This window comes from Macaca thibetana, chromosome 6, assembly GCF_024542745.1.
Source record: "Macaca thibetana thibetana isolate TM-01 chromosome 6, ASM2454274v1, whole genome shotgun sequence".
Classification (NCBI taxonomy): Eukaryota; Metazoa; Chordata; class Mammalia; order Primates; family Cercopithecidae; genus Macaca; species Macaca thibetana.
In genome coordinates this window covers 107,144,211-107,170,870 of record NC_065583.1, presented here as the reverse complement: position 1 = coordinate 107,170,870, position 26,660 = coordinate 107,144,211, and the positions used below count along the sequence as shown (strand labels likewise).

Sequence of the window (26,660 nt, the reverse complement as noted above, 5' to 3'; positions counted from 1 at the left end):
GATGGTTAAAAGACCCAAGTTTCTGGCCTGCCTGTGTGTCTTTGTGAGTAGAAACCTGAGCCTCACAGAAGCTGGCTATGTATCTTACCGATGGAGGTCTCAAGGATGTTTGCAAGCACAGCTTTCTTCCGGGAGTGGTCATCACACAGCAGCCCAACCCACAAAGTTGCCCCTTCTTGCATTATTTATGGGTGTTCATAGAGGATTCAATAATTGCAACATGTGCTACGGGAGTGTTGCAATGCATTGGCAACAAGTTCTTAGCTTTTAGTTAAGACAGTCAATTCCAAGGAGTTTTCATGGAGCTAGTCAAGATAGAAAGGCGATGACTAAGGTCAAAACCAACAGTGGACTCAGGAAGAAATGGTGGTACTGCTCTTGACAGATGGCTGTTGCCTCTTACCTAGGTACTTCCCATACCACTGGGATTGTTGGCTTATTTTTTAAAAGATATTAAAAATATAACAAGGAGGAGAAGGACCTAAAAGGAAAGGATTTCGCTAAGAACTATCTCCAACTTTGTTTTATTGTAGGAAGCATTGTTAGTAATCCATGCTGTAAGGAAATCAGGAGAGTAGTTACTGCTGGGAGGGGTCCCAACTGGACCGAAGCACAGTTGCACACCTAGGTGCACTAATATTCTGTCTCCTAACCTGGGTGCTAGTTACACACACAGGTATGTTCAGTTTGAAACTTCATGGAGCTGTATACCTATGATATATACACTTGTCTGTATGTATATTACGCCTCCATAAAAAGTAAAAGAAGAAACATTGCAGACGAAGATGACCAATTAAGAACTTCACCCTCTTTAAATCTGGAGCACAAAACTTTGCAAGAAGCATAAGTTAAAACTTACCTGTGATGCAGACCCAGGTATCTATGGCTCTGCTAAAGACCTCAGCAATGGCCACTGTCATGGGTTCCTTTTGGTGACCCCCTGTGAGCAGGTCTCTCTTTAAGGCTTTGGACACCTCCAGTGGAGAAAGAGGAAAGGAGGCAGAGCAGAGGTCAATTCACTCTGACTCCGACCTCCCACAGAGACCAGACTGTTGGTTCCTGCTCATTTTCCACACTTCATTTCTGATTTTAGTGACTGTCAGCACTAACATACCTATCACAGATGCCTGCCTGGCCTAACAGAAAAGACTAGATGGTTGTCTGCCCTCAGCAGAGGGATTCCCAAGAGGCAGCTCGTACCACATGCACAAGTCTTCTTAAGCTCAGGATCTCCTGAGTTTTAGTTAGAGAAAGTCTAGGAATAGGGTATATTTATGAATTTATTTTGTAGTAGTTATAAATAAGTACCCTATGTTAAATTAAGTTTAGCCTAAAGCTGCCCCCTTACATATTTTAAGTTTGGCCTAAAGATTTCCAGATAGTGAACTGAAACCTAACTGGATGTATAAACAGACTATAAATGACTTTGATACAAATCATTGAGTTTCAGCCAATCACATGTGGCCAAGTGTTCAAACCACATTCAAACAAGACAAACACCCGGCTATAACCAATCCAGCTGTTTCTGTACCTTGTTTCCATTTTCTGTCTGTCACTTTTCTTTTTCTGTCCATAAATTTTCTTAGACCATGTGGCAGTGCTGGAGTCTCTCTGAACCTGTTCTAGTTTGGGGGCTGCACAATTCACAAATTGTTCTTTGTTCAATTAAACTCTGTCATATCGAATTTGTCTAAGGTTTTTCTTCTAACACCTAAAAATTGTTTCCAAAGAGAAAAAATACTTTTTTCTTCCTCAAATCTCAGGTTCACCAAACTCCTCACAAATTTATATCAGACAAGATGCTTTGTGCTGGAAAGAAACAGGTTGACACTCAGTGAGACACAGGAAAAGTCAACCAGCACACTCCCTACTTCCAAGAATGTAAGTGGTGAAGGGGATGGAAGTGGTCTGGCAAATGAAACAAGATTCATCAGATATTGATCAATCAATATTGAAGCTGGAGCATAGGTACATGGGGATTTATAATACTCCTCTTTCTAACTTACATAGTTTTGAAATTTTCCATGATTCTAGAAGTTTTAACAAGATGACAAGACATTTAAGGTGAGTGCCAGATGGCCAGTATGGGTGATTAAATCTAATACGATCAAATTCACAAATGAAGACAAATGTTCAGGTTATAAAAGAAACTGTCTTTTCATTGAGGAGGAGTCCTTCTCATTATCAACAGGGTTTGGCATTAAACAGGAAGTCCTAGAGGTGAGGGATTTTTCTCCTGTCGAGTGCTCATTTTTTAAAGCTATTCCACCTGGTGTAGTAGACAATACGTGGGCTTTGGAGTCAGGTTGACCTTGGTTTGAATACTAACTCCATTGTTTACTGGCTATATAATCTCAGAAGCAATATTTAACTTTCCAAAACTCAGTTTCCTCAACTCCAAAACACAGAATTGTGTCGTGAACTAAATGTGTTAAAGTGCTAAATACAGTGCCTAGATTATAGAGGGTGTTTACTTTTAGCAATGTTGCATTAATATTACCAACATCATTGAAACAAAGACTATGCATATGGTATAAATTTCATGGATGCTTAATCTGTTATTTTCCTGAGGTATTAGCATTCCCTTCCATGATCTCTGATAGTAGTAACATTTATCAGCTTAAGATTTACCAAGAATCTGTAGCCATTAAGCTAATTGGGTCATGTTGTAGAATTCTCTCTCTAGATCACATTCACTTTCTTCAGCTGATATGTTGTAATGCCTAGAAGGTCATCTTTGACATCCTAATCACAAAGTTAAAGGCCTTTTCCTGTTTCTCCTGCTCTTTGATTCTTCTACAGCCAATGGGCTATTGGCCATTCTTCCTTCTTGAAATTATACTCTTCTATTTTCTGACATGATGCTGTGTTGTCCTGGTTCTCTTCCCACCTCTTGACAGCTTGTTTCTTTTTCTTCATTAGCTCCTTCTTTACCTACCTTTTAAAAATGAGAAATTCTTTAGTTCAATCTTTGGCTCTGGCTTTCCTAGGATATACCCTCTCCTCTTACTTCCAACATCTCCTCCATGCAGATGACTCCTGAAACTCCACCCAAAACCTCACTGACAATCAAAACAACAAAGCAATGAACATTTTACTTGATCACTGAACCTTCACCAAAACCTCAACATCTAGATCTAAGTTTCTCATCTGAGCTCAAAACTGTGTTTCTCTACAGATTCCTCCATTATTCCAATCTTTTAGGACTGAAATCTCAACTTTATGTCTTCCCTTTCCTCTATGGAAATTATCTAAGTAGTGACCACTAGAGTTCGGATGTGGTTCATTTGTCCCCACCAACCCTCATGATTAAATTTCATTCCCAGTGTAGCAGTGTTAGGAGGTGAGGCCTAATGAGAGGGGTTTGGGTCATAGGGGTGGATCCCTCATGAATAGATTAATGCCTTCCCTGGGGTTGGCGGTTCTGAGTGAGTTTTCATTCTATTAGTTTCCACAAGAGTTGGTTGTTAAAAAGGAACTGGCACCTTCTCTCTCCCTCTCACTTCCTCTTGCCATGTGATCTTTACAGGAGCTGGCTCCCCTTCACCTTTTGCCATGAGTGGAAACTTCTGAGAACTTCACCAGAAGACAACCAGAGTTCGGTGTCATGCTTCTTGTATAGCCTGCAAAACAGTGAGCTAAATAAACTCTTTCCCTTTATAAATTACCCAGCCTCAGGTATTTCTCTATAGCAACACAAAATAGACCGAGAGTGTGACCAAGTCTTGTTGATTCTTATTTCACAGTGCTTGGTGTATTCCTATTGACAACAAGCTAAATCAGACTCTTTTACCTTTCCTAGGATTGCTGTAAAGGCCCCTTAATGGTTTCCTCAATTTCAACATTAGTTACCTCCATTCTATACCTCACATCTATGTCAAACTACCCCTCCCCCAAACACTGTCAGACCATGCCACTCTGCTACTCAGAAGCCTTCCAGGACTCTTCATTGCTTACTGGATTGTATCTAAAACTTTCAGCTCAGAGTTCAAGAGCCTCCACAATGGGCCTCAATATACTTTTACTACCTCCCCTTCCCTCAACTTGTCTACATAAAATAACAACTCCAGATAAACTTATTTACTCATTCTCTTCCAAATATACTTTGATCCTTCCATTCATCTTTCTTTTTCTTAGACTACTTTCCCCACCAAAACTGCCTTCCTAACCTAATCCTAACTCCCAAATGGGACCAAGGTCAGATCTCACTTCTTTAGTAATGATGTTCCTCATTCCCTAAGTTGAACTAATCACTCCTTTCAAAAAATTTTCCACAATTATTATTCAGATAATACATTTGGTAATTAACCACTTACTGCCTACTGACATCTTTTCCATGATTGCTTGCTACTATTAAGTGCTTTATTGTTATTTGTTTTCATATTTGTAAATCTTGTATCTCCAACTTGATTGTTTACCTCTTCTTTTAAAAGGGGCAAGCCTATCCTCTTTGTATCTCACAAAGCATTTAAGAGTAACTTGTACCATGTATTAACTTTTTGTCCAAATAATTTTAGAAATGCTTACCTCCAATAGTTAGGACCTATTCAGAGTCATCACTGCATATTCTTTCAGTCAATATGTCTTCATGATGGTTCTCAGAGCTTTGAGAAAGCATGCATCTCCAAAATGTGTGGTATTCTGTCATGGTTTGTCCTGGATCCTTCCTCCCGGCTTCATGTACTACTTACTATATGGCAGATTTGGCCTTTAACTCTACCACTAAACCAACTGAATGTGATTTCTAAACATAGAGAGTAGACAACTAGATTAGTTATGCTGTAGTAATGTGAACTAAGAATTTTCTTCCCCCTACCCTACACAGATCTTACTCAATAAAATTGTTTTTAAAAATGTGGGCTTGATTACTCACTGTTATTTTTTAGTATTATTTTAAATATTCAAGTGTTTTGAAAAGAAATGAATGTGATATGTTCATTGAGCTATTTGTAAGAAGCTAGATATCTGCAAATTGTGAAATACAGACAACTAGCAATTATCCTCATACAGATCCAGGCTTTTCCTGATGACTAGTGATCTGTGGTCTGTTGCCAACCAGTTGTCTTCTTCCTCCAGCTCACACCCAACCTACTTTACCCAACAACACTGAAAATAAATGTTCACTTGGTCCAATCTACTAATATTAATCTAACACAGGCTGAAAAATAAATACCTTATGTGCCAATCCCCATTGATTTGCACCAGCTGCCTGGATTGCAGTGATGCAAAGAATTCTAAAGCTATATCCAGATTCATCAGGAAGGGCCTGTTTGTGAGTCTGCTATGAGCACAAGACAAGATGTGTTGGCACTTGAACCATGAATTTGCAATCTCCAGCCAAAACAAAACTTACTCACTTAAGGTGAGTGCCAGGTGGAATAGCTTTAAAAAATGAGCACTCGACAGGAGAAAAATCCCTCACCTCTAGGACTTCCTGTTTAATGCCAAACCCTGTTGATAATGAGAAGGACTCCTCCTCAATGAAAAGACAGTTTCTTTTATAACCTGAACATTTGTCTTCATTTGTGAATTTGATCGTATTAGATTTAATCACCCATACTGGCCATCTGGCACTCACCTTAAGTGAGTGGACTTTCTTGCAGGGACCAAAGTAAAACTACCCCTTTGCCCTCTGAAGTTTCACTGAAAACTCAGCTGACAAAAAGAAGATTAATAGGAGAAAAGGCGTACAAAATTTTATTGTAATGTGCATAGCATGGGGGATCACCAGAGAATGATAGAAGTGATATACCCTTTTCCATAGGGGAGGAAGGAGATGGGAAGTGTAGACATTTCTTTTAAGGAGCAGTAAGTCATTAGGGAAAAATAATGGACCTGGGAGGTGGGAGGCAGACATTATGGGAAGGTGAGGGGTGGAACTGCACAGGAACAAAGGTCATCTTGTTATGCAAATTGAGTCCCACAGGTAATCTCTTGGAGTTGCTCTCAGAAGAATAGATGAAAAGACTGTCTTGGCAGGGTGAAGATCCCCAGTCTCTTCTCTTCTCTTCTCAGGTGATTAATCTTTCCTGGTTATTTGATGATGTCCCTAAGGAAAGCATTTAAGATAATTGCATTTCTTTTGGAAAAAAGCTTTTTTGGTCACATAAAGAAATTCTAGGAAGAGTCCCTTCTTGTGCTTAAGAGACAAGACAAAGGTAGAGGTAGCTTCTAGCTTTTTTGCAAAGTATTGGCTTTTCAGGCACCTATGCTCCTCAGCACATCACAGCATCAGCCTTTGGGACATCATTTTCTGGGCCCCAACATTCCCAAAGGCAAAGATTCTCTTTTATTCATCTCTACACATCTTCCTCTCTTCCCCTTGTACTAAGTCATGGCAGATACAGCCTGTCATGAAGTTGACACCATTAGAGAAAGTATGGTTGCTTAGCTATATCTGTGCCTATAGTGAACGTGTGTACTCTTAGTCACACCCAGTTTCTACTTCCACTTCTTATGGAAACAGTCCCCATCTTCATTTAGAAATCCATTCATCTCTTCTTTTCACTCTATGTGGTCCCAGGGAGATGACCATAACACAAGCTCATTGTGACATGTGATTCAGACCACCCAACATGATTATTACATTTTTCAATAACTGGCTTAGAAAGGACATTTAACCCTATAGGCACAATGAGATACCTTAGAGTTTTCTTCAGAGGTGATTGTGAGGGAAACAATCATTCTTCTTGCTTGCCGGATTTGAAACTAAGAACTATTTTGCTGTCACATGGAGTGGAGACTTTTAAGCTTACCAAAAAAAAAAAAAAAGATTAAGTCAAAATATGATAACAATAGTTGTGATTAACTAACCTAAGCCCCCAAATCTATCATTCCTGAAGCCCTGCATACCTTTCGTTAATAAATTCCCTTTTCTGCTTAAGCCTTTTTGAGTTTTCTGTCACTTATTATTGACACAGACTCCCTGAGACAAAGCTTTATAAGGACCTTCTTTGACTCCTATCAACTGCAAAAACAATATCTAATAAAAAACATGAGAAACGGCTGTGTGGGTGGTATTTATGCTGATGTTAGGAAAGCTCATACCCCAGCAGTAGAAAACATAGCAATTCAAAAGCACATGTTCTGGGAAGTGACTGCTAGCTGGGTCTGTTTTTTGTTTTATATCATTGCTCTCTTCTATGAGTACCAATAATTGAGACTAGGTTATATACTTTATAAGTGCTTCAACAGCAGTGCAACTGGGCCAGGACGGGAAGTTTGGCAGCTGAGTCACCTGTCAGGATAGCGTGTTGCAGGAAATCTCCAAATCAAGGAGATACGCCTTCCCAAGAAGAGGTGGACCTGGACCAGGCAGCTGTGGAAAAAGTTGGTTTCTAGCCACAGGCTTTTTCTGTAGGCAAATTAAACCAGCCTAGGTTTCCAATCTAGGCACAGAACAGGCACTCCAGTCTCAGACACCTTGATCCTTTCCATAGAGGACAAAGAGGTAATGGGGAGAGGCGATAGCCTACTCATTCAAGAAGGTAGTTCTCAGGATGAAAGTTCATCACAAATGTGTGTGTCCTCTCAATTTTGGCAGCTTTGTTGCATGACTTGAATACTGGATCATGTCAGAACATTACCTAGAGGAATATGCCCACTGCTTAGTGAGTATCTTTGACATTATTAACCTTGAGTAACTTCAGGAAACAGTAGAGTCTTGGCCATAATGATTCTCTTCATCTTAGGTTGATATTTTTTCCAACTACAAATAGTAGCTTCCCGCTTCCCCAGATCAGACTCAGAGCGTGCCTTAAACGTCAATGCTGAAATACTCATTTCAGCTCCAGGAAAATAAGTCTGTTGTGTCTCAAAAGAATTGTTCTCTGAGGCAAAACTATCTTTTGCTGCAACGCCCCCACAAAAGCCTGCAGGAAAGGGTCACACAAGTATCTACAAAGGAAAGATCAGCAAAGATTTCCTTTCTTCTCTTTCCCTTTTTTTCCCTTTAGCTCTGAGCTATGAACATGCTTAAAAGTCCAAGTGATGAGATCAGTTCTGAATGGTCCTTGTTCTTCAGGATAAGTTCAAAGGTATCAAAAGTCAGCCTTTAAGGCTGAAGGAAAAATGCTTTCTACTTTGCCGCCAAAAGAGTTTAAAGTCTGGGGGCTTCATAGAAATTCCAAGGTGAGAACCAGGAGGGAAGTCATAGATTGTTCCCCGAAATTGGAGGATATGGGTTTTTTTTTTTTTTTTTTTTTTTTGTAGGCAAATCAAATCCACACAGCTGTGCCTTTAGAACAATAGACACACCTAGATGATCACACCAGGATGCTAAGAAAATGTCCCCATGAGACAAACAGTGAGCATTCTGACATCATATACACTGATTGGCTTTTTAAATTCTGAGGCCTTTTCACACAGATTTTACCCAGATAAAAATGCAAGCATCTGAACCATATGCTTAAGTGTTTTCTCTGTACCGCTGGCTGGAGCAGCTGGCAAAACATGATGTCGGACTGCTAAAACTGTTCTGACAAAAGCACTTTAGTGGGGTCTGCAGGACAGGGTCTGAAAGATGTCAGAATTTTTAAAAGGTACTAATTGCTCAAAGGATGAAGCAATCTCTCTGAAAACTAACCCAGCATTTTAATAGAACCCAGAACAATACTGAGAGAATCTCAGAGGGAAAATCTGCTTGTTTTCTAACTCCTGCTGATAAAGAGGAAAAACATAACCACTAAGGACAGGGCAATGTGGATGAATGTATTGGCTTTTCAGGCACCTATGGATCCTTCAAGAACTGTACCCAAAACTTTAGCAACTGAGCAAGAAACAAAAGAGCAGAAGCCTATTACCAAAGCACTGTTGGAAATAAGGCTCGTTGGCCTCTGTGCAAACCTCTGATGTCTGTCAGTTCAATCCTTCCAACAGCTCATGCAGAGGTCGGCCAGGAAGACGGTGAGGGGACTGTGGCCAAGGGATGTGGAAGAATGTCCTGTCCTCACAGTCAGGCCCATTAAGCCTCCAGGGAGAGCTCAAAACCCACAACAGATCTCTGACCCAGTTATTTGGCTCATGCAAACAATGGCCGTCTGATAGGAATTTATCAAACCTATGAAATCTTATATTACTAGGCAGTAAAACCAAGTAAGGACTAAAAAAACCAAATGCCATCTGAATCAGTCAGGACTTGGGGACATGGGTCCTCATCGTGATGTTTTACATGGCCACAGTGCGTTTCTACATCAGAGGAGCTCACAGATTCTGGGCTCCTGATAACCATTTCTCAATCCTGTGAATGTAAACCAAAACTAAAATTCTAAGTTCCTCAACCATCTGAATGGACCCATCTTCTCAGCCAGAGGCATTCCAAAATTAACCTAAAAAACTAGCTCAGGCATTCCAAAATTAACCTAAAAAACTAGCTCAGGCCATGATGGGAAGGGGGAGCTGGACATGCCTCATTATACCCTCCTTCTTGTTGGAATTCAAGCACAGCTGACCAGCTTTTAACATCAACACGGAGACCTTAAGATTGACAGAATAGACTTTTAAGCCTGATAAGAAACATTTACCATCTATTCTCTCTGAAGCCTGCTGCTGGAGGCTTCTTCTGCATGATAAAACCTTGGTCTTCATGACCCCTTTATAACCGAGACATTCTTTCTATAACCCAGACATTCCCGGTCCTTAGATAATAACTCTTTCAACCAATTGCCAATCAAAAAATCTTTGAATCCAGCCAGGCGTGGTGGCTCACACCTGTAATCCTAGCACTTTGGGAAGCCAAGGCAGGCAGGTTGCCTGAGCTCAGGAGTTCAAGGCGAGCCTGGGCAACACTATGAAACCCCATCTCTGTTAAAAATACAAAAAAATTAGCCAGGTATGGTGGAGTGCACCTGTAGTCCCAGTTACCCAGGAGGCTGGAACAGGAGAATTACCTGAACCCAGGAGATGGAGGTTGCAGTGAGCTGAGATTGTGCCACTGCACTCCAGCCTGGGTGACAGAGCAAGACTTTCTCAGAAAAAAAAAAAAATCTTTGAATCCATCTATGACTTGGAAATATCCCCCAACCTCAACTCCCAATCCCGCTGCCCTCCACTTCCAGTTCTCCCACCTTTCCAGACCAAACCAATGTACATCTTACATGTATTCATTTGATGTCTTATATCTCCCTAAAATGTGTAAAACCAAGCTGCAGCCCAACCACCTTTGGACACATATTCTCAGGATCTCCTGGGGCTGTGTCACGCGGGCCATTGGTCACTTACATTTGGCTCAGAATAAATCTCCTCAAATATTTTATAGAGTTTGATGGGTTTTTTTTTTTTTGACACCTATTTTATCAACAGAGTTAGGAACTTGAAGATGAATAAATAACTCAATATCTAACATACACAAATACATCACAGTAGGATCCTTGGCTCATGATCCCCATTGCCAATGGCATTTTCCATAAGAACAGATGAACTAAATCAAGCAAAGAAAGATGGTTCCAGGATAGCCATTCTATTCTCTAAATGAGCAATTAATATATTACTGCTGTCTGAAAAAAATATCTAAATAAATAACAGCATAAAACATATCCCAGGTTATTCAGTATACACACAAAACACATTAGTCTCTGATGATACATTCAGAAATTGAGTATAAAATATTGTGTGGAAATGAGGACACTCTCATAGCAATGAAGAAGAATAATGGTTTTACAAAATACAGCAGTGAGCCCAGCATCCCATTACCCTCCCCTCAGTCCCCTTCCTCTCTGCCTTTTCCTTCTGCCTGAGACAGCAATGCACAACCGAGGGAGTCGCCTGAGATGACTAAACGGAGGGCATGACTTCTGCAGATTAATCACAGCTCTGTGGCCTACTGCTCCCTCAGAACTCAATCAGAACTCAGGAGACAGTCACTCTCAGATGGTAATAGCCTCGTTACTGAGGTTATAAAGACAGCAACGTGTCTTCTCTGAAAGATAAAGCAGTATTATCCACATTTTATTCGGTAAATTTAATCCCTTTGAGCTTATTTACCATCTTGAAGATGGTGCTATTCTCTGTGAGCAGAAGTTTCAAAATGAGATTATGCTAATAACTCATCCTTGTGTTTCACTAGCTTAGCACACAGGGATGACTAGTCACATGGTATCTACACAGAGGATGCTCTCTCCTGTCTCCAGAATATGCTGGCGTTCAGTCTTCTGCTTAGCTGGAATTTTTAGTTTTGGGGTCTTTTGATATTTGCTTAGGGAGTGAGGGAATATTATTATTACCTTGACGTTACATACCTTGGAGGTTTTAGAACTTCTGGCTCATGTATCATTTATTGAGCACCTATTTCATACCAGACCCTGTGCTTAGTTCATGCATTATCCCAACAATTGTCTCTTGAGATGGATATCATATCTCTCCATTATGCAAACTGATATGTCAAGATGTTAAGCTTCTTGTCCTAGCTAAAAGAAATAGTAATGATTTTAAAATTTTAAGCTAAATATACATCTATTGACTATCTCAGAGCCCCCTCCCCAGGACTGTAGCTTTGCCCAACCATCAGAACCAGGAAGAAGCTGCCACTGGGTCTGTGAACTGTAGCCACACAAACATGTCTGCAATATTCCTACCTACACAAAATGTGAATGTGTCAGCATTTGCCCAGCTTCTTAATAAGGTGCCTGCCATTCTTCCCAGTCACTGGGAGCCCAAGAACAGCAGGAGCATTTATTTCTTCCTCTGCATGTGAAAACCTACAACTCAACCTCAGTACATAACCCATGGCTAGTAAGGTGGGCAAAAGAAGTACCTAGAGCCTACCAAAATAAGAAACATGCAAATGGTATGTGAACCATCCAGTGTTACCAGCTCTCCGGTCAACCCAGTGCTGACTTTCCTACTTGGCCTCTTGGGAAAGAGAGAATGATCAAAGTAAACAATTTTACCCCACCTTAGAAAGTTCTAGATATGGGATAGTTAAATTCAGGGAGAATACAGCCATAAATTAATACATTTTTTTGATTATTTATGGACTTATATGGTCTGGTTAATGCAGAGAATTAGAATATGAAAAGAACCATATTGAAGAATATTAGTCCTCAATGTGAAGACAAGCTGATCTCATCACCACCTCTGGCCACCTATATTTCTCTTATTGTAGCTAATCAGTATGGCCCACCATAGTGAGAATAATTATGATTACATAACTATGTATCTGAAATTTCATCAGGTTAGAATCTGCTCAGCCTTTTCCCAAATCCATGTCTCCCAATTCTGCTATCCATGTGGTCCACAAGAAATCACTGTTCTTCCAAGAACTGGTACAGAGATAGTCAAAGGTCACCAAGGGTCACCAAGTCATAGTGCAGTTCTCATACTTTTCCACCAGAATCTCTCGAGGGCAGAGGGAGCCAATACATCACTTGGAGGGTAAGTCTAAAGGCCTTCAACAAGTGAATGGCTTCTTCAAAGTTTCATGCTTAAAACTTGTGACAATCTTTCATTTTTGCCCGTAAGTCCGTATATTTCAATATAAAAATAGTCTTTTATATTACTTATATACTTCGAGCTGAAGCTTTAAGAATGTATCCTATGAATCTAGTATTTCAAGTGCTGCCTTACATTTTGAGGGTAGAAATATGGAATCTAATGTCCTCAGTTCTTAAAAATCAGAGCAAAGAGTAGGAGACAGAGGAAATGGATGAAAAGAAGCCATCTGGTCAACTGAATGGCAGAGCTAAATTTATTGTAAATTGATAATAAGAACAAACCCCAGCCTGCTCTATTTTAAAGAAGACTATGCAAATATCTGTGCATTGTCTCCCAGTTACACGGGCAGTATAAGCACCATTTCACAGCAAGGAGCACTTGTCACAGGACTACTGAATGGCTCATTTCCCAGGCAGGGCTGCTGGTCTGCAACCAGGAAGCTAACTCATGGGAATGTTTCTGCACTGACCCAGCCTGGAATTCCCCAGAGAACCTTCCCAGTCTCTCGTTCCCTCCTCAGCAGTGAGGTGAGGAGGTGAGCCTCCCCGTGGGGTTCTCAGGCACCATGTCTCAGCTGCCCTTAACTTGACAGGCTAGTTGTCCCCCCAATTGGAGTCTTCATAGGGAACGGGCCCCAAAGTGTAGTAGAAGTGGCTGCCATGGTGAGGTCCTGTTACACACGCTTCGGGCTGTTGCCACCAGGCCTTATCTGGCCATCTGTGCATATCTGTGAGGACAGTTGCCATGGCACCAGGCTGTGGGCAGTGAGAGAGGTGCTGGAAGGGAATTCAGACCCTAAATAACTCTGGGGTGAGTAACAGAAAGCGAGGAGGCAGAACAGGGAGGGGTAAGGAAGGTGCTAGAAGTTCTATGAGATCATGTCACAGGTAGTGCTGCTCCCTAAAGCTCTCTCAGAAAGAGCCACCAGTCTCCTTCCCTCACCAGACCTCCTTGGGCCATCATGGCTGCCTTGGGCCCTCAGCTGAGGCCACATGTTTGCCCTTGTCTTGTACCCTTCCATTTGCCATGGCCTCCAAGCCTGTCTTCCCCTCCAGCCTCACCAGTATACCACCCACCATATCCTCTCCTTTCTGCTTTCAAAACCTGCTCCAGGAATATTCTCTGGAGATCCTGAAAGGTTCCTTAATGCACTCATCTTGGCTCTCATGTCTATACAAGGATAAAATAGATATATGTATATGTGTGTAAGGTGTTCTAGTTGCAAGCAGCAAGCCAGACCTGGAAATAAAAAATCAAAACAGAGTAAAACACTGAATCTAACAAGAATTAAGGGAAAAACAATGTCTACAGTTTTCAAGTAAAGGAGGAAAGAATCTGCATGGGAGTGGAACCTCTGTTCCCTCCAGAATACTGGGGACCAAGGGTAGGGAAGGTTGCAATATCTTCTGGTATGAGGAAAAAAATCCAAAAAAAGGAAAGACAGGCAACAGAAAAAGGAACAGAGAAAAAAGGAAAAAGGGAGCTAACTCAAGAGCACGGGAAAGCAAGGTCACTTCATAGGCAGAGAGGCAATATTTTGAGTGATTTTGGAACAAAAATACCTTCAGACTTTGCCCACAACAGAATCTGAAGAGACTGAAGTGCGACTTGAGTACAGAATAAACAACTGGGTTTTGAATGTTCTCCTCTGGGAGCTGGGCAGAGGAACTGGAGCTCAGAGCCCAGGATGGCGATGATGACTAATATTTATATGGTGCATACTATATGTAGACACTCTTCTCCGTGGATCCCATGTTTTAATCCCCTTAATGCTCACAGCAACTCTCTGAGAAGGCAATATGACTCTCCCCGACTATAGTTGTGAAACCTGGCCCCAGAGAGGGCAAACAGCTTGCCCAAGGTCACACAGCTAGTAAGTGGGGCACCGAGGATTTGAACACAGGTGGTCTGACCCTGAGCCCAGCCCTCTTTACCACTACCCAGTAGCGTGCGTTCATAGTTACTCTCAGTAATCGTTTCCCAAAAGCAAAGTTACAAGTTTAATAAAAGAAAGAAATGGGTGCAGACAAATTTCAAGCAGGCTTTAGAAAAGCAACCTGTAAATGTGGGAGGGCTGGATAATTAACGATGCTCCACCACACAGGAGAATGAGCAGGAGTCTCAGAGAAATCCCTGGCTTAGAACCTCTGACTTTCCTTTGTTCTTCAGTTGGTTCTGGGAATTGAGTAGGTAGAGGAAAGGTCTCCTAAGGGTATCATTGTCTCATAGCCCCACTGCTACTTAAAAAGCCTCAGCCTTGAGTTTCTAAGTGTCCTTCAGTCTTCTTTAAAGACTTAAACTGGAGCCAGATGTGATAGCATGTGCCTGTAATCCCAGCTACTCAGGAGGCTGAGGCAGGAGGATCGCTTGAGCCCTGGAGTTCTGGGCTGTAGTGCACTATGTGGATTGACTGTCCACACTCAGTTTGGCATCAGTATGGTGACCTCCTGGGAGCAAGGGACCACCAGATTGCCTAAAGATGGCTGAAATGATCCAGGTCGAAAATGGAGCAGGTCAAAACTTCTGTGCTGATCAGTAACAGCATTGTGTCTGTGAATAACCACTGCACTCAAGCCTGGGCAACATAGCGAGACCCTGGTCTCTTAGTAAAACAAAACCCTCAAACTGGAGCTGGAGACGAAAAAAAAAAAAAAAACCCACTCTATTGTAACAACTTAAAGAGTTGTTGACTAAGGATAAAGCACTCAAGTAGAACAATAACAGGAATCATCCAGACACAAAATACACTGGGGTATTCTTCTTGGGCTTTCTGACATCACACCCTCTATGTATCTTTTCTTCTTCCCCCTGGCCTTGAGGAGAAATTGCTGGGAGAAAGTTGCCACCAGAATCTCTGGCCAAAGACCTATCTTTTTTCTATTCCACAGCAGTCTAGGGGTATAGCATTTGGCATCCTCAGCTTTTCATCATCTTTGAGGGGCCTTAGAAGCTACTATGTACTCAGATTGCTTATTAAGTGTCTACAGCAGTTCTACAGATGTAAGTTCCTTGCTGGAAAAAAATTTTTTTCCTTATACGGAACCAAGCCTGTTGGTGTAAATGAAACCTCAGGAAAAAAAAAAAAAAAAGAAAGAAAACACTCTTGTTCATTGTTATAGCTTTGCCTTTCTAGATGCTGCCATGTGACCAAGTCGGACAGGTGGGAATCACTAACCATCTATCTAAGAGAGGAGTGATAGGTATACCTCAGCCTCAGGTTTCAAACCTTGGATTTCAGAGTTTCTGTAAATGGAGAGAGGCATTGTTTCTGATGAGTGTCTCTGATAAACCCACTTGGGAGGAAATAAAATCTTGTTACATGACTGGCTTTCCTTTTTAGTTTTGCTTTTTCCCTTCCTCTTGGTAGCACTGATTCCGGGGGGAACATGCTGTTTTCACTGGGTGTTTATGAAGAAATATTTTGTGTTGTAAAATCAATTCAGTGAGGAGTGGTTCTCAACTGTGACATCAGGACTCACTGATGAGTCTCAATAAGTCATAGGGAGTATCACAAATAAGTCGTTACTCATCATAGAATACCAAGGTGTCAGAATGAGTTCCATTACAAAAGACAAACTACAGCTAACTCAATATTCTCACCATTTCAAAGTCATTCATAAACTCATGTATTCCAGTGTGCTTTCTTAAATGACAGAAAAAGAGACAGAATTACAGCCAGTGAGTGGAACGATATACCCTCAAAATACAACCATGGGCCACCTCACAACCATCAGGATGATTACAATAACAAGCAAAAAATACAAAAAACAACAAAACAGAAAATAAAGTGAGAATATGGAGAAATTAGAAATGCGTGTGCACTGCTGGTGGGAATGTAAAATGCTACAGCCACTCTGAAAAGCAATATGGTGGCTCCTCAAAAAATTGAAAATAGAATCACCATATGATGTAGCAATTCCATTTCTGGGTATATACCCAAAAGAATTGAAAGCAAGGTCTTGAAGAAATATTTGAACACCCACATTTATAGCAGTATTATTCCCCGTAGCCGAATAGTGGAAGTAACCCAAATGTCCGCCAATGGATGAATGAATAAACAAAATGTGGTACATATGTACAACAGAATATTATTCAGCCTTAAAAAAGGAGGAAATTCTGACACACACAACAATATGGATGAACCTTGAGGACGTGATGTTAAGTAAGATAAGCCAGTCATAAAAGGAAAAATACTGTATGAGAGTTACAGACAGAAAGCAGAGGGGTGGTTGATAATGTGAAGTTGTTGTTTAATGGGTACAGAGTTTCTGTTTTGCGAGATGAAAACAGTTCTGGAAACTGGCTACACAACAATATGAATGTATTTGACACTACTGCACTGTCAAAAATGGCTAATATGATCAACTTAATGCTATGTCCATTTTACCACAATTTTAGATGTTTGTAATTTTTCAAAAAAGAGAACTACAACCATGGGCCCATGGAGTGTTTTGCCTGTGAAGCATCACCCAGCACACATGCACGGGGGAGAAACTACTTTAGACAATGGAGTATTGGGAAGTTGCAGAGTATTGCTAAGACCATCTTTTCTTACCCTCCTTTTTCTTCACCTCCTTCCTCATAGTCTATGTAAATTTATCACCAAAGCCCGTTATTTGCAGAATCTTGCTGACTTACCCTTTCTTTTCTGCCAATGCAATCTCCATCCTCTCATACAATCTACATTCTAAATCATCTCCTTGATTCTAGTTTTCTCTTCCCCTCCAATTCTTTCCTATGCCACTCCCATGCAAGTGTTTCTAAAAAAGCCCTTATCCCATGTCTTTAGCTTGTCCAATAAGATATAATAATTCCTCTTTAATTACTGCATCAGGTCTAACCTCAATACCCTTTACGAGCAGACCCTGTTTTCTGTTGCTTTCTTCCATGGACTTTCATCCTAACTGGAACAGATTCTTCATCAGTCTCACCTCTGTGCCTCATGCTAAATCTTGCCATCTTGAAATACAGTAGATCCCTGATTTCATGTATTTGAAAGCCACCTGTAAGGCCTATGGCCTGTCCTTATCTGTCACGAACCTAAGCCCTGCACCCTGGAGTGGAGGCATGAGTCACTCAGCTAGGAGGGAACCTGCCATCCTCTGCATCTCAACATTGTCTTGTGGTTCTCTGCTTGTCATTTCAGAGGCAAAAACTCTCTTTGTGTTTGACTGTTTTGTGGAAGAAATTATCACGATATTGGTGTAATCAGAAGCTCACAGATGTCAGGGACCTATCAGACTTTCTTTTTTCTTTTCCACAATTTAAGCTTTTCTTCCTCCTGAAAGCTTTCCCCAGGGACTCTGACACTAGTTCTCTCTCCTTTCTCTTTTCCAATGGCAAGAAAGGAACCTCTGACCTGCAAACAGGTAGCATAAGCTTCTATATAATGTCTATCTGATATAGTTTCTAAATTAATTTATTTGAATAAACCTTATCACTTCAACCACAGTATAGACTTTTTTGAAGATTAGAAACCAGGTCCTCTACATCTCTTGCCTTCACATCACCAAGCACAAAGCTGGACACATTGCAGGTGCTCAATAAATACCATAAATTGTTGATCTAGAAATAGTACACTAAGGTCTCAGAGCAGTACATGACAGCCATGGAGAAACAATGCTGTATATTGATCCTCCTAGAGAGACACGTGTCTTCAAGGAGACATGGCCCCTTTCAAACAGCCACCTCAGTTCTCTTTTACTGCCCTATCCTTTCACCAGGTTTCTCCTTTCAACTTTGAGAGTTGACTGACACGGGCTTAGGATACTCAATCATTCTGGAATTCTGTATCAGCATTGAATCATGAGTGGGGAAATTCTAAGAAATTTACTTCTCTTTTTCTTTTCATATTTTCCTCATTCCAAAGTGGAACTAAATCGAGGTTCCCTAGCAACCCAGGGCTCTGTGAAGATTCATTATTCTATAAAATCCCACCACCTTACAAACACAAAATGTTACATAGTTGCGCAGTTACCCCGGCTTCTGAGATGAAGAATATTATTGAAGTCAAATCTGGTGGCTATCACCCTCCATGGAACTCGGGGCAACACTTAGGTACCTCTACCCAGGAAAGAATCTCTGAGAAATAGGTGGCAGGTTCTCTAGCAGCATAAGAAGAACCTTGACAAGCATCATCCGTCAGTCCTGACAGCAGTGGATGACTAGTCAGGAACCTGTCCAGGTAAGCCCACACCCTGGCAGGGCTCTGCTAAATGGTTCCAATGGCTTGGAGGCCTTACTGAACACTAGGGATTGATTTCTGTTGAAAACAAAAATGAAAATGAGAAACAATCAAAATCAGGGCTCCTTCCAACCCTGGCTCAGTAGCCCTTTGTTTTGCATATTCTCTATGCAAGATGGTGAAATGTAGAGATATAATTAGAATATCAAGGCTAATGAAACTAATCATTTCAAATTAAGCCCATATACAACTGTGGTACCACAAAACTGCCTTCTCGTCCCTGCTATCTTGGAGGAACATCCCAGATGCACAGGAAAAATTAGCTGTCTTTTCTGGAAATTAAAATGGTAAAATGCCTGATGCACAGAACATACTTCATAAATCTTAAGTGAGCCAAACAAGGCTTTTATCCCCTGATAGCAATGTTTCATGAGCTGGACAATTGTCCCCAGTGTGAGGCAGTGAAGTCTGGCTAGCACCCTGCACATAGGAATATCAAGGCTCCTTTTCCCTTTCTTGCTTTGCCTCCTCAACCACACTCTCCCCTTTGTAGTATCTGTGTCACTAAGGAAACCATGGTAACATCAGTGCCTCTGTTGAGCACGGTGACCACTCACAAGACGGAGAGTGAGTTCAGCCTATCATCTGAGATCCGAGTATGATTGGGGAAATATCCTGAAATAGTTCATGATTTGAAGAAATGGATAGATTGCTAGAATAATATGCTAGATGGTATTCAAATTACTAACTGCAGAATTGATTTGATAAAATTCTCATCGTGTCTCCTAATTTAGGAGAAATATTAGGTCTGATGGATGGGTAAAATTCCCAGGTGAAAGAATTTGGTCTGTAAGATTTGGCAGCACCCTGAGGTTTGCCATATCTGATGGTCTGGCTTTAGAGGCAGCATCTAGTGAAGGCCCAGGTGTCCTTCTGACAACCTTTACCGCCTACCATTTTGTCCTTACTCATGTTGAATCACTACGCACAGGCTGTTGAATTCAGCTGTCTGTGGAAAAATTATACCAACCACATGGTTAGACAGAAGGAATACAATATATTGCTTAATTTGTATCTACAAAGCTAAGCAACATGGAAAAAAAAAAACAAGCCTGCTCAGTCACTTCCATGAGGACAAATGAAGACACTTCAAGGTAACCTTAGACCAAACACATATTAATCTATAATCAGATGCCATTCAAAATAATAAGAGACATTGACTTGCATCTTAGAGCTCATGCAACTGAGTGTGTCACCTCAGTATTCATCAAGTAGGGGGTTGTTTATTGGGAGGGCTTGGGCTTGCCAATCAGAAGTCATGGCTGATTCTAGGACTTCCTTGTTCTCTTTCTTCAGGTCAGTTACTTTACTTGTAAAAGTGTACTCCTTCTTAGTAGCTATCAACTCCTTCTTGGTAGAGTTATTTCTTTTACTTCTTTGTATTCCTTCCATTACAAAATACAAACCCTTGTTCATAGTTGGACTCTGGTAAATATTTTCTGAAAGAACAAATGGATGAAAGAAGGATGATTTATGATATGTCCCCGGTTGCTGGAAGAATGGGGAAAAAATGTATCACCTTGAAAAGTTAATAGATAATAAATACAAGAATTTTATTTGTAAAAAGTCAATAGATAATAAATACAAGAAGTTGTATTCATGATAAGTAGATGCTACTATTTTATCCATGTCCCAAAGAAATAAATGTGTCCAAAGAACATTTATTTGACCAATTCAATCAACTAACCAGAAATTCAGTTGAAACCTCAGTTTGACAGGTATTGACTGAAGTGGCTGGGTAGTATAGTTGATCTCATTGGCCCTTTTGAGGTCCACATTTTAGTGGTGACCCAGTATTCTTCTCGGAAACCAGAAGGAAAGGAAAAGGGAGGTGAGGCTTTAGCTCTGCCATGATGTGGTTCAGAGAATATTGGATGAGAGCTAGTAGACCTGGTTTCTCCTCATTCTTGGGGAGGGGCTTCCTGGCCATTGCTATGTGACCTCCCTCTCAGGACAGTATACTGAGAAGAGACAGGGCAAAGAGCTAGTCTGAAAGAGAGTGGACTATTGTCTGCTGGTCCCAGATCCATGCCATTCTTCCATTCCTTCCTCTGTACTGCAGTCCACTTGCTAGAGGAAGGCTAAAAGATAGGAGGAAGAAGGCTTTTTTGTCTGCTACTGGTAGAGCCACCAATAACAGTAGTACTGAGACCAGCAACTATGGGCTCTGGCAGCTCCATGGGTGACACTGAGCTTTAGCGGTGTCAGTCCTGGTTTCGCCAGCATCAAAATGTGGTGTCCCGGGTTCCTGGTCAGAGGGAACAGTGTAGATCCCACTGTAGCAATGGTAGCAGCAGTAGCATCTTTAGAAACTCAGCAGACAGTATGGGCTTGCAGGTTTCAACCCAGGTTGAAAAAACCCAGCTTCCTGATCTCTGGGGCACATTTCCCTCTCTGTGTGCTTCCCCAGTCCATCTAATACCTTTGTAACCTTCTTTCTCCATTAATTCCTTCTGTTTGAAACATCCAGAATAGTTTCTGTTTTTCTGTCTAGATAATGATTGATACACTTCCCATGCCCCACCTCTCACCCAGGACAGGATCAAAGTGTTGGGGCAGCCACAGCCTGCTTCACCTACAAAGTAAGATAGAAAGACAACTGAACAGTACCACACCTTACAAAGTTCAACCCCATTTTGAAAATTAGGAAATGTGATAAGCCACCCTTAAGTCAGCCAGCTACTGGGGACATGTATTCACGGTGGTGCTGTGAGATCCCCCATGAAGACTGAAGGATTTATCCCACAGAAGCTGGAATTTGCTCCCAAAAGACCATCCCCAGCTGTAGGTCCTCTCCAGGATTTGTCTAGGCTTATGAAAACTAGGCAGAGGCAGCCCCCACCCAATGACTGATCAGCAGGGAGTTGTAAAGGCCCAAGCTCATATTCCAACAACGAAGCACCATACCAGCTCCAGACCTTCCCATGGAGTTAGCTGAGACCTTTGCTGGGACTACATCACAGCTCAACTTCTCCCTCATCCCAATCTGCCCACTTCCCTTCTCTTCCATGGGAGTTTATCCCAAGAGCACTCCCTAATAAGCCGTACATACTCATCTCTGCCTCAGAGCCTGCTGCCAAAGAGACATATATGTGTGCTGGAGCTGCCACAACAAAGTGCCACTGATGAGGTGGCCTAAACAGCACAGAGTTATTGGCTTACAGTTCTGCAGGCTGGAAATCCAAGATCAAAGTGTCCACAGCATTGGTTCCTTCTGAAGGCTGTGAAGGAAGGACTTGCTCCAGGCCTCTCCCCTTGGCTGATAGAGAACTGTCTTTATGTTCATATGGCAGTCTCAATGTATATAGATCTGTCTCCAAATTTCCCCCCCACCGACCTTTATTTTTTTATTTTATTTTATTTTATTTTTGAGACAGAGTCTTGCTCTGTCTCCCAGGCTGGAGTGTAGTGGTGCAATCTCGGCTCACTGCAACCTCCACCTTTCGGGTTCAAGCTGTTCTCCTGCCTCATCGTCCCAAGTAGCTGGGACTACAGGCACGCACCGCCACACCCAGCTGATTTTTGTATTTTTAGTAGAGATGGGTTTTCACCGTGTTGGCCAGGATGGTTTTGATCTCTTGACCTTGTGATCCACCCACCTCGGCCTCCCAAAGTGCTGGGATTACAGGCAGGAGTCACTGTGCCCAGCCCAAATTTCCCCTTTTTGTAAGGACGTCAGTCATATTGGATTAGCGTCCACGCCAATGACCTCATTTTAACTTGATTGCCTCTATAATACCTTGTGTCCAAACAAGGGCATGCTGAGGTATTGTGGGTTAGGACTTCACCACATAATTTGGGAGGGTTGGGGGGAAAAAATTCAACCCAACAGGACCCAACCTGCAAACATATCAGTTTTCTTTTCAACTAGGAGGCCATTGACATGGATCTGCCAGCTTTCTAAGCCTTTCCCCAGATTTAAGCCCAGTCACATCAAGTTGCCGTATTAAAGGATCTGCCCACTCAAAAGGAGAAAGTGCAAAAGATGCTCAGCAAGGTTAGTTATGGGTTCCCCAACACAGGCTGGCAATATTTTAATCAGGAACGACAGAGTCTGGTTCCCAGGCTAGAGGGAAACCTGAAATGGGGCATCTATTGGGAAATATGCATTTACAGGGAAGCTATTTATTACACACAGCTGGGTGATGAGAAATGTGGCTGAAACATTCACCTCTGGAAGGGTGTCTGGCAGTCTAACATAATTAGGCTCTTATGTCCTTTGTTTCCAAAATTAATAACAATATGACAATGAATAAAGGTGGGAGGAGGAAGGTACAGGCAAATAGATGATAGATTTTTTTTTTTTTTTTTTTTTTTTTACTAGAAAAGGAGCAATTTTCCTTTTTTTTCTTCTTCTTTATTTATTTTGAGACAGAGTCTCACTCTATCGCCCAGGCTGGAGTGCAGTGGCATGATCTTGGCTCACTGCAATCTTCGCCTCCCAGGTTCAAGCGATTCTCCTGCCTCAGCCTCCAGAGTAGCTGGGATTACAAACGTGTGCCACCACACTCAGCTAATTTTTGTATTTTTAGTAGAGACAGGGTTTCACCATGTTGGCCAGGCTGGTCTCAAACTCCTGGCCTCAAGTAATCCACTGGCCTTGGCCTCCAAAGTGCTGGGATTATAGGTGTAAACCATCATGCCCAGCCCTATTTTTTCAAATTACTGATAGAGATATCATGGCATTCCTGTTTTTCTCCTCATACACATTGCCTTGGTTTCAAGCTGAAAATGCAAAGATGCATTGCTGTAGCAAGCATTGTCACGGTAAAATGCCTTGAGAGTCAGCATTTTGTTAGTGGGGACAGGGCAGCAGGAAATGTGGGCTATAGAGAAATTTATGCATGAATGCTTAAAAGCAACCTAAAGCCAGCCTGCACTTTGGAACTCAAGTTGGTGTTACAGTCTGTATCTGGAGCCATCAAAACCATGCTGGGATGGGGCATTTGAAGGAGTACAAACAGGCAGGGTTACAATCTGGCCTTGGGCCCTAAATCCCAAGAACGCTGGCCTCAAAAACATCAGAAAGCAATGGAGGTCTGAGAGTCAAGTGCAAATGTGCTCATGTGCCAAGAAAACCTAAGACGGCTATTTTCACAGCATATTGGGGCTTGGCCAGGTTCCAGAAACCATCAGCAAAGTAGCCTGCCCTGATACTTCAAAGGAAGAAGTCGTACTGATAAATCCTGCCCACACTTTCCACCGCACACACTTCATCTTGAGGTATATAATACTACAACAATGAGTCACTGGGCTGGAGCCTGAGGCTTGTCCACAGGACAGAAAGAAAGAAAAAAGTCTCTCACATCTGTTGTCTAGGGCAATTCCCCTCACTCTTCAAAACTGCATAAAAACAGAATAATAAAAACTGTCACAGGACAAATGAGTTATGGCCTGGTTTACCTGTACAGTGTCCCTTAGTAGAACTACGACAAAGTTGGCCCACCATTTTTCTTCACCACATTTTATCACATTTTGATAAAACTCATCAGACAGGGAGGAACCAATCTACTTTATTCCTTAGATTGAGCTCAGATATCTCAGGAGGACTTTAAACCATGAGACAAGCTGAGAGCTTTTCTTTAACATACTCACACACTCATACCTTTCTCAGGAGATCTGAAACTTGGAAAGCCTCTGTCTTCTGAATTGTATTCAGTATAAATGAAAATTCAGCATATATTCACAAGAATACCCAAGGTAAAGAATATCAAGCCTAGGTGTCATGGACGAGAAGAAAGCAACAAGGGGATGCCGAGGTCAAGAGTAGGGCCTTTGCTTCTTCGTGGGGGTTGGGCAGGGAGAAATCATAAAAATTCCTTTGCTATAAATTCTGCACTGTCTGGACTGCTCATGGGCTGACTGGCAACTTGGTCAGGCAATCGAGTTTTCCCATCTGGTCATTTAGTGAGGGTCTATGGAGAGATAGTGGAAATCGTCTACATCTTTTGCTGGGTAAGACAAGCAAGTCAACAAATGCAGTGACTGCAGAGTATGCTGGAGGCGAAAGTCTTAAGAGACATTTGTTTAGATGTGTGCATGTGACCATGTTTACTTTGGGGCAGTTTTTTGGGCACACAGACACATCTCCACCCACTCGTTTACCCCTACCCCACTCCCACCCTTACTCGCACCCCCACCTCACTTTCTTCTTAAGACTATAGTTATGCATAACCGCTAAGAGTAAACACTTTCCAGATGACCTACATAAAAATCCTTCTCCAAAGACTCTTCTTGGTTTCAGGTGAGTTCTCATTTTCCTTTCACTCAAGTTTTTGTTTGTCTCCCCCAGGGTACCAAAGGCAGTCAGATGATGCTCCCTGACAGCATCTGAGAGCAAGCCTCACCACCACCTCTGTCAATAAAAAAGAAAACGAGGAGCCGCCAATTTGTCTATTTAAAGATGCCAATAAAATCCTGCACAGAACTTTAGTCAACAAGACTATTTCAGAAGGGGTGGCCAACGGTGTGGCCTTTCACTGGCAAGGGCCACCTTTGTCATCACTTAAGAAATAAAACCTGCCAAGTTTTCTGTGAGGCTCTCAATAAATCTTACTGAGTAATTCCATACACATCAGCCACCCCAACTTGAGGAAAGCCCACTCGGTGAGCATTATGTTGATTTACCAAGATAAGGAGCCTAGAGTTTATGGCAAGAAGTTCTTGAGGCCCCTCAGGGAGTGTCAAACAGTCCAAACCATGGGCAGGGGAGGAAGAAAATTACAGCTCTCCTTCAACACCTCCAGATCCCAGGATCCTGCCGCCTGTCAGAGCAGAGGGGCAGTGGGTGCTGGCATGGCCCACAAGATGCCTCCAAGGAGAGAGGCACTGAGACAGGGGTTGCACTGGGGTTTCTAAATTCTGGGAGCTGAGAGTCAGATCCAGGATACACACTGGGGTTCCCATTGCCTAGCCCTAAAACTTGGCAGTTGTGGTTAGCTCTGGTGAAGCAAAAAGACCACCAGATTGAATTCAGAAAATTGGTTCCAATTCTGCTAACTCTACCACTTACTGCTTTTTAGAACTTGAGCAAATTACTTGATTTTTCTCTGAGCTTCATTCTTTATACAGTTCTTATGATGACTAAATAAAAAGATATTCAATATTAATAGGTAGTTGGTTAAGTATTTCCTGTAAGCGAACGACAGTGCTAAGAACACAAATATCCTAGTGTTCAGATAGGAATTGTAAAGGGTGGAGACTGAGTAACTTGCCCAGAGCTACACAGTTAAAACATGGCAGATATCTTATACATATTTTGGTTATTTTGTTTATCATTTTAGAACCACAAGAACACCTCAGCTACCACTGTAACATATGATTTTTTTTTAATCCAGTGCCAATTTTATTTTTTGGTTGTTTGTTGGCAGAACACAAAACTTATAAAAAGCTTCACCCAGGATAGCCATTGTTGTGTGATAAAGTTGGGAGATTGATTACAATGGCAGTGACATTGTGATATTATTTTTGTTTTGTGTTGTTAGTGGCCAGATCCTTTACAAACACCTGGAAACTAGTGTGGCTTCCGGTTCTAGCTATTTGGTAACAGCTCTGAGGTTGAATAAATTGGAGGTGAGAATGTGACAGTGAAAGATGGCTTGGGAACACCCAGGGTCTAAAATAAAGCTTAGAAAATATACCACGCCTTTATAGAAAAAACAGATTTCTGTTTTATAAGGGAAAGATTGGCAGGAATTCCAGGCCAGCTGCCCCCAAGAAAGAGGTAACTATTTAAGCCAATAAGGTTTCCATCTACACAAGCGCCCAAGTGGAAACCAGCCAACCAGAGTTAGCAGCTCTGTGGCAGAGAATCTCTGAAATCACCGCTGTGTTCTGAAATCACAGAACAGAGGTCTCCTAAGCTTGCCGGGCCACTCAGCCTCAGAGAGCCTCATTTCTACTTCTCTAAGATGTAGGGATTACACCATGCAAAATGGTCTAACCAAAGAATAGATTTCTTTGAGGTTTCTTTCTGTTCCAAAATTCT

At 41.7% G+C, this 26,660-nt stretch overlaps 2 long non-coding RNA genes across 2 annotated transcripts; one reads left to right on the top strand and one right to left on the bottom strand.

The window, feature by feature from the left end:
• Positions 1–2,830: 2,830 nt before the first annotated feature.
• Positions 2,831–4,725, bottom strand: LOC126956522 (uncharacterized). Its single transcript, XR_007726408.1, has 3 exons — positions 4,528–4,725; positions 3,548–3,623; positions 2,831–2,938 (listed from the first exon to the last, which is right to left on the bottom strand). It is a non-coding gene; the product is annotated as an uncharacterized LOC126956522 (long non-coding RNA).
• A 14,323-nt stretch (positions 4,726–19,048) lies between these two features.
• LOC126956520 (uncharacterized) lies at positions 19,049–25,100 on the top strand. Its single transcript, XR_007726406.1, has 3 exons — positions 19,049–19,767; positions 22,545–22,670; positions 24,966–25,100. It is a non-coding gene; the product is annotated as an uncharacterized LOC126956520 (long non-coding RNA).
• The last annotated feature ends 1,560 nt before the right edge of the window (positions 25,101–26,660 follow it).